The following is a 12,697-nucleotide window of genomic DNA, read 5'->3' on the forward strand; positions in this document are numbered from 1 at the left end:
TAATGAACACTTGAAAGTACAAAGTTTCAAGCTTATTTGACCATTACATTATAGTAAACTATTGTACACAAAACCTTAACCTACTCTACTGTTGTACATCTTGAAAATAAAATAATTCATAAAGACTAGTTCAACTCATTACTTCAAATGCCAATGAAGTTTTAAAATAGGAATGAAAAAAATACTCAAGCTTAAAAATATTCAATAATGTTGCCTCATTTAATTTTCCTAATTTGCACATTTTTTTTGTCACAGAAAACATGGAAGAAACTATCTCTAATTATGTTTTTCTTAATTTCTTTGATATTCTCCACAGCAGACTATAAAAATTAAAATACTGTTCTAAAGTAAGGCCTAAATTAATATATTGTTCGTTTCCCCAATCCCGACCCTGTCAAGCCAGGTGTTGGTAGGTAGGTAGGGAAATAATTTTATTTTTCCATAAAGCTTGAACAATATCGTACGATCCGGCAAGCCAGGAAATTGGAAATGAATAAAATAATATTTGACTTAGTTTTGACAATAAAATTCTATGAGTAGCACTGTTTTTGCAGGGTCGGTCGGGATTGGGGAAACAAATAATATTATATTTTAGGCCTAAAATACATGTACTTTTAATATTAAAAATACATACAATAAAATATAACTACAAATCATAGTATACATGTGAATAAATCTTCATAGCATGTGCAATGTTTAATATATGCAGATGGAATTATTACATATTGATATAAATTGATCTGTTTCTTTACTGATGCCTAGCTTTCTCTTCCTTTCACTATTGCCTATAAGAACAAAGTAAATTAACATTTAATAAAATATAACAAAAACATTCTTTTCTGCTGAACATGCTAAAAGTAAATATTAACTGTGAAATCAACAATTTTGATTATGTTGATAGGTTGAGACTATAGATATAGGAAGATGTGGTGTGAGTGCCAATGAAACAACTCTCCATCCAAATAACAATTTTAAAAACTAGAGGCTATTATAAAAAGCCTGTGTCGCTCACCTTAGTCTATGTGAATGTTCCGGACCATATGAGTATTTGGACCATACGCGTATGGTCATGACCATATGCGTATACTCATATGGTCCGACCATACGCGTATGGTCCGCGACCGTACGCGTATGGTCGGACCATATGAGTATAATACTCGTTTGGTTATTAACGGGCCGGACCATATGAGTATTTGGACCATATAGGTATCTTTATTTTTTCAAATTACATTATAAACGTTTCAATAATACAAAAACTTTATCTAAAAAACAGTGATGGTTTAAAACATGACAATTTTTTTAATTTTATAATCCAAAAAACTACGTAAAAATTTAATATTGATGTCATTGTTAGTTTTCATCGCTAGTTACATGCATATAGGTTTGGATGACACTCACTTCCACACGGTATCATAGTTTTTTTGCACTATCTTTTTCATTCACTCATTTTGTTTGCGAGTAAAAAACAAGCCTTTTTGCAGCTGCGTACAGTGATACCGAGGTCTTTGGCAATTCTGATGTCTACGGTGTTTTTAAGAAGCTCTAGATCTCAAATATCGTAAAATGACTGCAATACACCATCTTCACAACACAACTTAAATAAACTAACAGTATACTACTTTCCAGTGACTTCTTATGTAACAGTTCATTAAGAAATTTTTGGAATTTAATTTTTTAGTTGACATATTGCCATTTTTTCGAAATAACAAATCGGTAATGACCATCGGTATAAAATGTGTTTACTTTAAATTTGACAATTAAGAAAAATTAACTATGTTAAACTTCTTATTTCTATTGAGCTTATCTTTTTATTATAATATAATGATAAAATTACCTATATGATAGCGTATTTTGAATTACCATATGAAGAGTTTAGAAGTATTAAAAGTTAACTATAACAGAGTGTTAATTACCCCGACCATACGCTTATGGTCGGACCATATTAGTATATACCCATATGGTCATGACCATACGCGTATGGTCCAAATACTCATATGGTCTGGAACATGAATATTAAACAATGGACACAGATGGATTCATGACAAAATTGTGTTTTGGTGATGGTGATGTGTTTGTAGATCTTACTTTACTAAACATTCTTGCTGCTTACAATTATCTCTATCTGTAACAGTAGTTTCTGTGGAAAATGTTATTGAAAATCTACAAATTTTATGAAAATTGTTAAATATTGACTATGACGGGCAATAACTCCTTAGGGGGTCAATTGACTATTTTGGTCATGTTGACTTATTTTTAGCTCTTACTTTGCTGTACATTATTGCTGATTACAGATTATCTCTATCTATAATAATATTCAAGATAATAACAAAACTAGAGGCTCTAAAGAGCCTGTGTCGCTCACCTTGGTCTATGTGAATATTAAACAAAGGACGCAGATGGATTCATGACAAAATTGTGTTTTGGTGATGGTGATGTGTTTGTACATCTTAATTTACTGAACATTCTAGCTGCTTACAAATATATCTATCTATAATAAACTTGGCCCAGTAGTTTCAGAGGAGAAGATTTTTGTAAAAGATTACTAAGATTTACGAAAAAATTGGTAAAAACTTGACTATAAAGGGCAATAACTCCTAAAAGGGTCAACTGACAATTTCAGTCATGTTGACTTATTTGTAGATCTTACTTTGCCAACTTATTGTTTTTTATAGTTTATCTCTATCTATAATAATATTCAAGATAATAACCAAAAACAGCAAAATTTCCTTAAAATTACCATTTCAGGTGCAGCAACCCAACAACTGGTTGTCAAATTCATCTGAAAATTTCAGGGCAGATAGATTTTGACCTGATAAACAATTTTACTTCATGACAGATTTGCTTTAAATGCTTTGGTTTTTGAGTTATAAGCCAAAAACTGCATTTTACCCCTGTGTTCTATTTTTATCCGTGGGGGCCATCTTGGTTGGTTGGCTTGGTCACGCCACACATTTTTTAAACAAGATACCCCAATGATAGTTGTGGCCAAGTTTGGTTTAATTTGGTCCAGTTGTTTCAGAGGAGAAGATTTTTGTAAAAGATAACTAAGATTTACGAAAAATGGTTAAAAATTGACTATAAAGGGCAATAACTCCTAAAGGGGTCAACTGACCATTTTGGTCATGTCGACTTATTTGTAAATCTTACTTTGCTGAACATTATTGCTGTTTACAGTTTATCTCTATCTATAATGATATTCAAGATAATAACCAAAAACAGCAAAATTTCCTCAAAATTACCAATTCAGGGGCAGCAACCTAACAACCGATTATCAGATTCATCTGAAAATTCCAGGGCAGATGGATCGTGACCTGATCAACAATTTTACTTCCTGTCAGATTTGCTCTTGATGCTTTGGTTTTTGAGTTATAAGCCAAAAGCTGCATTTTACCCCCATGTTCTATTTTTAGCCATGGCGGCCATCTTGGTTTGTTGGCCGAGTTACCGGATACATTTTTTAAACAAGATACCCCAATGATGATTTGGTTAAATTTGGCCCAGTAGTTTCAGAGGAGAAGATTTTTGTAAAAGTTAACGCCAGATGGAGCCGGACGCCGGACGCCAAGTGATGAGAAAAGCTCACTTGGCCCTTTGGGCCAGGTGGGCTAAAAAGTAAACCATTATAGGTCAATATACGGCCTTCAACACCGAGCCTTGGCTCACACAGAACAACAAGCTATAACCATTTGACATTCATAATGAAACTTCTTTTCCCCCCTGACCATTTTGATAGCCTTGTGTGACGTTTCACACAATCAACATGATCATAATGTACATAATGTTTCTGAAATTTTTATTAATAAAGATAGTATAGCCAATAATTTTTCAAAATTATTTAGCGAAGAGTTGTGTTCTTTTCCCTTTCTTCAATTGAATGTTCCTGGCAACCTGCATTCTTTTATGTTACTTTTTTCTTTTAACAAACACTGATTGAGATTTAAAAGGGGAGCAATATTGAGTTTGCATGTGGCTTTTCAAAGTCTAGACGGTTCCTGTCACCTAAAGTTGGATCTTAAGGAGACTCAAGGGTATTAAAATTCAGCAAAAATTTAACCATTTTTTTCATTACAAATTTTATTTTTTACACTATCAGAGGTTAATATATGATATGGTACAAAAAAACAACCAAACAAATCAATTTGTTTTGGCCCCAGATGACTTTTGAAATGTTTTTATCATTAAAAAAAGCTCTAAATTATCTCCCTTTGAAGAAAAAATGCCAATTTTTTTGCATTAAAATTGAAAGATCTTTTTTAACTCATGAGTGACGTTGCCATGGGGCTTAACAAAAACTAAAAGCATATATATATATATATAGAGCAGCAGGACTCTTATTAAGACTGAATATGACAGTACCTTATTCTGCATTCTTTCATCCTATTCCCTGATTGCTGACATGAATGGTTCTTTATTTCTTTTACTTCCAGGCAATTTTGGTATGAAAGCACGTACCATCTTTCAAGCTAAGTGTACCCATGGTTTGTCCTGGGCGTATTTTGATAAAAATGATAAATGTTGACTGCATCTTTTGGTGTCTCTCTTGTAAAACAATAATGCAAAGTCTCTGTGTGTTGTTTAAAATTACAAATCAAAGGAATTAACCAGTTACATAAATTGTATTATAATTTCACTTCTGAAATAATCCTGACCGGTGACTGTACAGTTTCAGCATATTTTCCTTTGTTCTTAATTTTTCTGATATTTAGCTGAGAGCAGGATCAATGAGAATCTTCATGTGTGTGGCCAACAGGTACTTACGACCAGATAACCTGAAAAAAAATTATCTGTTGAGTTCTTGACTAGTATCATTTATTTATCCATTAAAGAGATAGAGCTTTGTTAGAATATAGGTGGAAGCAGTATAATTACTTTAATACACTAAGATATGTAATAAATAAAACAAGAATGTGTCCATGGGACACAGATGTCCCTGCTTGTAAATATATCTCCAACTTATCCTTTTTCCTATTAAAAAAGTAAAATATTCAGGATAATATGAGAATGATGAAAGTGACTTGATCATTGTTTGGTGTTAACAAGCATTGTGTAAACATTCCAAAACACTTAATGGTTGAGGCAAAGTAAAGTTTAAGTGCAGTTTGGGTTTTGAACAAGTTTTCAATTACTTTAAGTTCCAGTAAATCCCTGATATATTCATTAATGTTTTTTTTTTTATTGCAGTACAGTAATAGTCTGATGGTTCAAGAGAGCACAAAACCACTACTAACAACAACATGTTTATCAAAATATTATTTTCATTTTGTTCTTTCTTAATATTATAAAACCACAGAAGAAAAATAAATGTCCATATCTTGCACTGTTAACTAGTTGTAATAAAAATTATTCATCAAATACACAGGATAAGAATCTGTGGGTAGTGCTCTGAGGTTAAATAATTGACTTATTTTCATAGGTTTATGACCACTGCCCAGCTATAACAATAATGGCTATAGAAAGTAGAGGCTCCAAGGGGCCTTTGATGATGCATGAAATAATGCATATGTTATACTTTTGCATTAGTTTCAGAGATCATAAGTAAACACTGCATTTTCCCCCTATTTTTTTATTTTAAGCCATGTCTGCCATGTAGGTTGGTAGGGTCAGCAAACACATTTTAAACTATATATATACATACCCTAATGATGATTGTGGCCAAATTTGGGTAGATTTGTCTCAGTTGTGTCAGGTGACGACTTTTCTAAAAGATTAAAAAAAAATATGAAAAATTGTTCATTATTTATTCCTTTCATATTTCTCTGAATAAATAAATGATGAATGGGTCCATGGGACACATATTATCATATGCCCCCCCTTGCATATAACTTTTTAAAGAAAAAAAAGAAAAAAACATACAATAGATTTTATACCAATATGGGAATTAAAATATTAAGGTACAATGTAATGTATGTGCCTGTTCCAAGTCAGGAGCCTGTAAAGCATGCAGTGGTTTTCATTTGTTGATGTGTTACATATGTGTTTTTTGTTCATTTTTTGTACATAAATTAGGCTGTTGGGTTTCTTGTTTTCTTGTTTACATTTGTCATTTTGGGGCCTTTTATGCAGTATGGGCTTTACTAATTGTTGAAGGTGGTACAGTGAACTTTAGTTGTTAATTTCTGTGTCATTTGGTCTCTTGTGGAGAGTTGTCTCATTGACAATCATACCACATCTTCTTTATATAAGCATAAATCAAATAAAGTTAAGTACGACATTTAAAAGTGTTGACAATGGTTGATGTTAATTACATTTTATCAGATTTTCTTGAGGAGAATATCTAAAATATGATTTTATGAGGCCTTGGATCCCACTAACATGTTTAACACTGCTATCTTCTGCGCCTGTCCCAAGTCAGGAACCTGGACATTATCAGTGATTGTTGTTTGTTGCTGTGTTGCATATTTGTTTTTAGTTATTTTATTTGTATATTAATATTTAGTTCATTAGTTTGGAATTATTTTACAATTGTTATTTCAGGGCCTTTAATATATATGACTATGCAGTATGATCATTGCTGAACGCTGTACTTTGACCTGTAGTTAACTGACTGACGGAGGGACAGGTGTAAAACAATATGCCTGTCAACTTTTTCTTGCAATTTCATACATTTCCCATATCATTGACTATTTTATCCTTACTTACATCTGTCCATTATTATACTGTCTTTTAGGTCACATTGCATTTCAAGCTGATGTTCAATACTTGCACAGTTGTACACCTAGAAACAAAAAATATGTAAAATTAAGATAAGCTAGTCTTGTGTTACTGTCACACTGGTTTAGATAGAGAGTCGTGTGAGTTTCTAACAGAAAATTTACATCACATGAATGAGAAATTGAAAAAAGTAAAGAAAATTATAAAGAAAATTATACATTTGTCACTTTCGCTGTTGAGGTTACATGAGTGCATTAGCTGCCTTATTTTTACATGTTCACAAATCAGTATCCAGGAGAATAGTAAATATATATAGAGGCCCTGAAATTTTGTGCTCTTACGGAAACCAGGTGCTTTTTTTAAGTAAGGAAAGAGTATTAAAAATATCCATTCATGTCCTCACATCTAAAGATGATTTAATTGATCATTAAAATGTGTATCAGAGTAAGAACTTCTCAATGTTCATTGGGGGGGGGGGGGGAGGGGGATGTTTATTTCCCTAATTTAATATTTCTATTGTCTTTAATTAAGTAAGTTCTAACTGAGACAGTACTGAGGATAACATTTTCATATCTCTTCATTTACATATACACAAATTCTAATGATGTATCACATTGTGGGGAATTCAAAACCAAGATTAAAACCCATGAAATTGAAATTTTTCACACATAATTGACTTATAGTAGTAATTGGGAATGAAAACATGTAATACTGTTTTCCCAGTAGGCAGTTTAACCAAACTTAAGATAGACTATACATAATAAATCTATTATACTATATACACAGCATGCACAGTGCTCCAATCATAATGATGAACTGAGTCCATACTGTCCCTTTAACATGTTTAACAAATAATGCAAAGTTATTTTTTTTTATTTAGATTCTGTGATATCTTTGCTTGAAATAAATATAAGTTATATACTTACTCATCTGTAGAATTTTTTTATTAATGAAAAAAAAAGAATTAGCTTAACTGATCAATCAATATTTAGGTCACATTTAGGCTTTTTTTCCCTGATGATCGAAGCATGTCTAGAAATTGCTTCAGATTTACTTTTAAGCAAATAGAACAGTTTTGAACATTCAAAAGGTCCCAAGTAAATGGAAATACTAATGTCACACATTTTTTATGACCAACAATGTATGAAATTTTTTTCAAAGAACTTAAAAATATAAAACACAAAAAATCACAATATAAATCGAACATAATGTTTCTGTTTAAGCGCTTTCACTGCATCTCTTACAGTTTATCAGACAGAATTGTTATCGTTACTAGTAACAACTTGTGATGTTAACTAATAGTAATATCATAAGGTAGCATTTCTCAGACCGAATTTCACTTCCTATTTAAAGTCTGATCTAAGCTTATACAGTTAAATAAAATAGCGTTCCAGTTGGCTTCAAGTGGAATTTTATCTTCAGTCCACATCTGAAACTAGAGGCTCTAAAGAGCCTGTGTGTTGCTCACCTTGATCTATGTGCATATCATAAACTAAGGACATAGATCGATGTGTTTTGATGTTGGTGATGTGTTTACTGAACATTCTTAGTGCTTACAAATATCTCTATCTAATGAACCTATGAATCTAGGTGATGTCTTATTTGGAGGTCTATAAAATTAGCTCTACATTATTGCTGTTTACAGTTTATCTCTATTTATAATAATATTCAAGATAATAACCAAAAGCTGCAAAATTTTTATAAAATTACAAATTCAGGGGCAGCAACCCAACAACATTTTGCCTGTTTGTTACAGGAATTTCAGGGCAGATAGACCTAGACCTAACGAAACAAATGTAAAATGCTTTGGTTTCTGAGATTTAGCAAAAAACTGCATTTTACCCTAGTTACAATTTTTTGGCCATCTTTGTTCGCAGGGTGGCATCATTTAACACATTTTTAAAACTAGATATCCTAATGATAATTGTGGACAAGTTTGGTTAAATTTGTTTCAGTAGTTTCAGAGAAGAATTTTATTGGTAAAAATTGACTATAAAAGGCAATGACTCATTAAGGGGTCAACTGACCATTTTGGTCATGTTGACCTTTTTGTAGATCCTACTTTGCTGAACATTATTGCTGTTTACAGTTTATCTCTTTCCATAATAATATTCAAGATAATAACCAAAAACAGCAAAATTTCCTTAAAATTTTCAATTCAGGGACAGCACAACTACGGACGCCAAGTGCATGAAGTGATAAGAAAAGCTCACCTGACCTGAAAGGGATATAGTTTAAATTTTCCCTTTCAACATTGGTCAAAGTGTTCAGAACATGGAGAGTTTCTAATTAAAGGGACCTTTATCTGCTGTTTGTGAACGCATTCACTCTATTAAATGGTTTGACCTATGTAGTTTTGATTACAATTTGTCAGGACAGGTTGTGCAATAATTAATATTTTCAGATTTACAGTTCATGCTTTTATTCAGTTTAATTGCTGTGCCTGATTTCAGAGTTTTACTTCTAGCATTTAGCACGTTCCACATCTGGGATCCCCCCAATTTTGTATTTCTGCCACCTTTTGTGTACTGAATTTTGCTCGTGTCAAGAAGCTTCTTCAGATTTGATGCTTGTGGCAGCTCCCAATAAGTCATCATTCATCGACTAGATCTTTCATTTTCATTGCTTGATGCAGAATAGGTAAAAAAAACCTTAGCAGAATTAAAGATCAGTGACTTTTTTATTATCTCCCTTTAAAGGACACCTTTCACTGTGAAAAAGTCCTCTTATTGAATGTCAACCTTGTAGGACAGAATACTTTATCATGAAATAATGTCCAATTGAAGGAGACTTTTTTACACCATCCGACAAATTAAAATAATTACATTTTGTGTGAAAAAGTGTCAAGTTGGTTGATAGTAAACAAATTAGGTATTGTTACTTAAAAACCAAACAACCTATTCATTTCTACCAGTGATTTTTTCCTTAAAATTTTGTGTGAAGGTATTTCATGATTTGAGGAACAAAATGTGATGAAAAAAAATGGGGGTCACCGACTTATTTTTGTCACTATCATGACTATAGCAACCTTGGTTTCTAGTTTCCTGAATATTAACATAATATTTGCTTGTTATCTAAACTCTCAGAAAAATCCTTTATATCAAACCTACAAGCATAGTTCTTGATTCACGTTAAACAGTAGATTTGTATCTATCAAAAACAGATTAAAAAATTTAAGACTTGTATTGTTTTGATCTGTCAAAATATGATTTATTTCATTCCCCCCAAAAATAAAAACGTTTCCAGTTTTAAAAAATGTCTGCCAGTGATTTATTCATAAAAAAATTCAAGAAGGAAAGTGCCATGTGTAATCTTCGAAATGAAGCAAAAAAAATGTATGTCACCAACGTTTCAAAAAAGTTATGAGTAATTTTCATTTTTTTTTTATCGTTTGTTTTGAAGAAAAGAGTTATCTTTCATTAGAACATTGCATCTAACGTCATAGTACAAACTTTTCTTGCTAGCGCAGTATTTGACAAAAATTGCAAATTGGACTTTTGAAACTCACATTTAAATTTCAAAGAATAGTAACAACTATAGTCACCTACTTTATTATCCGGTAATACAAGAGATTTTAAAAATGCATGTATCAGTATCAGATCTTATGATGCTGTTGCCGCATAATATTTACCTTCAGAAACACCATCCGTCGGAATGGAAAATTGTTTGAAATAACCTTTCACACCGCTTTTGTTATGATAATCTGTTTTTGTCCTCTGTCCCTCATTAGCTTAATTATTAAAAATACAAAATATGAAAGATGGCATTGGCTAACTTACAGGGTGTTTGACTATATCAGACTAGAAGTGCATGTGTTTGGGTTTTAGTTTTAACCACCGAAAATTTTGATTTTATTTCATATTCGCTGAGTATTCATTTTATTTTTATGTTTTGCCTTACAGCTAATTTCCTAATGTATGTAGGGTAAAACTTTAGTTGGCCTCCTTGCTTTGTTTGTATAAATGTTTATTGAAGCTTTGTTATTAAGATTGACATCTTCATATTATATAGGTATTTAAATCTGTATATAATATTTAAATTCAATTGGACCTTATCAAAAAATAATTATACAAAATATACAAACAAAGAAAGCAAGCTAACCAAAGTGTTGATATACATAAATTAGGTAATTAGCTTCAGTGAGATCAGGGGAAATGGTTCTCTTTTCTCCTTAAGACAATTTGAAATGAAACAAATGACAAAAAACAATGACCCTTTGTCATAATTTTATTTTTACTATTATTTTATGAAATAAGCAGTATAAATTAATAAATTCTAACTTCATTGCAAGATCTGACATTATTTTACGAGAATCATCCAGACAATAGTGCATACATACGTTGCCAGTATGTCAAAACATCTGGGAATAATTGTTAATCTGAATACTCAATTTTTGAAAATTGTGACATAAATTTAGAAGGATCATATCATAAGTAACATACAGTGTATTAAGTTTTAAATTGATAGGACTTCAATTTCATAAATAAACTCAGCCTTGACCAAAAACTTCAACCTAAAGTGGGACAGACGGACGAACAGACACAGAGACCAGAAAACATAATGTTATGGTGCATAAAAATAACTTTCATCTATCTAACATCAGTGCAAATGTAAGACAAAATCTACGCTTGTGAAAGATAAAAATAAGAAATGCTGATCCGCACAAATACAAGACAACATCTATACGCATGTGAAAGAATAAAAAAAATGAAATGCAGAATGGGGAAAATGCAAAAAGTCGAGATCAAAATTTATATTTAACTATTTTTATTAGAACGAAGGTTAAATATAGTGTAGTATCTATTGTGTCCATTTTTGTTAAATTTTACATAAGACTAAGAACAAACCCGTGAAATTGCTGGTCCGTGAACAAATTAAAGTATATAACTATGTGTAAGCCTTATTTTAGCCTGGATATTTAGTCATCTGATAAAGTCATGCTGATTATAAGATGCACAGTTCTCTATACTCTGTTTGAAACTGTCGACCTGGAACTTATCAATTATTGGTAATATTAACTATTTGAAAAACATAAGGGCCTGGAATGAAGTAATTTTTCATCAACAGCATTGTCCAATATTAATTATAAATAAAGTCGAATTCTTGGTTTTGCTGTTTTGCGTCATGATGGCTAACAAATTGGAAACTGGACCTATACGCCTTATTTTGTCTAGATTTTTAGTATTTGTATTATCATCTTTTAAAGTCATACTGATTAAATTAAAGAACCTTAGGGAGCACGCTCACATACCCCACGTCCCCACATTGTCATTGGAGAAATTAAATAAGTGTAAGAAAAATTAATTGTATAAGAAAATATAATGACTAATAATTTCCTGTCAATATGCACATCTACATAGTATGTCCTTATTATCTACAAAATTTCATGAAATTCTGCATGACCTGATCTGGAGGAATAGAAAAATAGGGATTGTATGCAAGTAAAGCTTAGATTTATGTAAAAAAACAGAGACTTTTAATTAGATTGATCTATAACAGATTTTCATTGTGATTAAGTCACTAATACAAGTATGATATATTCATGCCAGCATTTGTTGTTTACAAAGAGTCCTACACAACTTCAATTTAAATACAATCAAAAGTCAAGAACACCCTGGACCCAAAGCCAAAGGTGCACTTGAATAGGTCTATAGATTTGGTAGATTGATTTAATGAATAACTTTATTTCTGAATTTTAAATTGTTTTTTTTTAAACTGTGTAAGATAAATAATTGCTCTATCTAATAAGCATTGACCAGTTGACATTATTGTGGTCAAGCAAATGACAAAAAAATAGTCTGAATCCAGATTTTCCCCATTATACCTCGTAACCTGTCACTGTCAGGTAACCTGAGGATTCCCAAAAACCGAAGTGGTTCGTCTGAAAAAGGTGGAATTTACAGAATAGGTGACGGGTAACAAGTCTGTGGATGGAACAAACATCCTCACCTTCAAACTGGTAAAGTTCAACTTCTACAACAGTCAAAACATGCAGTGCGAAGAACGTCTGTTATCCAATGTATGCAATCAGGGAACCAGTTCAGGT

At 31.7% G+C, this 12,697-nt stretch overlaps 1 long non-coding RNA gene across 2 annotated transcripts; it reads right to left on the bottom strand.

Annotated features, from left to right (window-relative positions):
- Positions 1–604: 604 nt before the first annotated feature.
- On the bottom strand, positions 605–12,696 carry LOC134694842 (uncharacterized). Of its 2 annotated transcripts, XR_010102623.1 has the most exons (5): positions 12,601–12,696; positions 6,640–6,715; positions 5,636–5,698; positions 4,357–4,769; positions 605–785 (listed from the first exon to the last, which is right to left on the bottom strand). It is a non-coding gene; the product is annotated as an uncharacterized LOC134694842 (long non-coding RNA). The 2 variants fall into 2 exon arrangements; XR_010102622.1 differs by lacking the exon at positions 5,636–5,698.
- Between the last annotated feature and the right edge of the window lies 1 nt (position 12,697).

The sequence above is a fragment of the Mytilus trossulus genome, chromosome 13 (genome assembly GCF_036588685.1).
Source record: "Mytilus trossulus isolate FHL-02 chromosome 13, PNRI_Mtr1.1.1.hap1, whole genome shotgun sequence".
In the NCBI taxonomy this organism is placed as follows: domain Eukaryota; kingdom Metazoa; phylum Mollusca; class Bivalvia; order Mytilida; family Mytilidae; genus Mytilus; species Mytilus trossulus.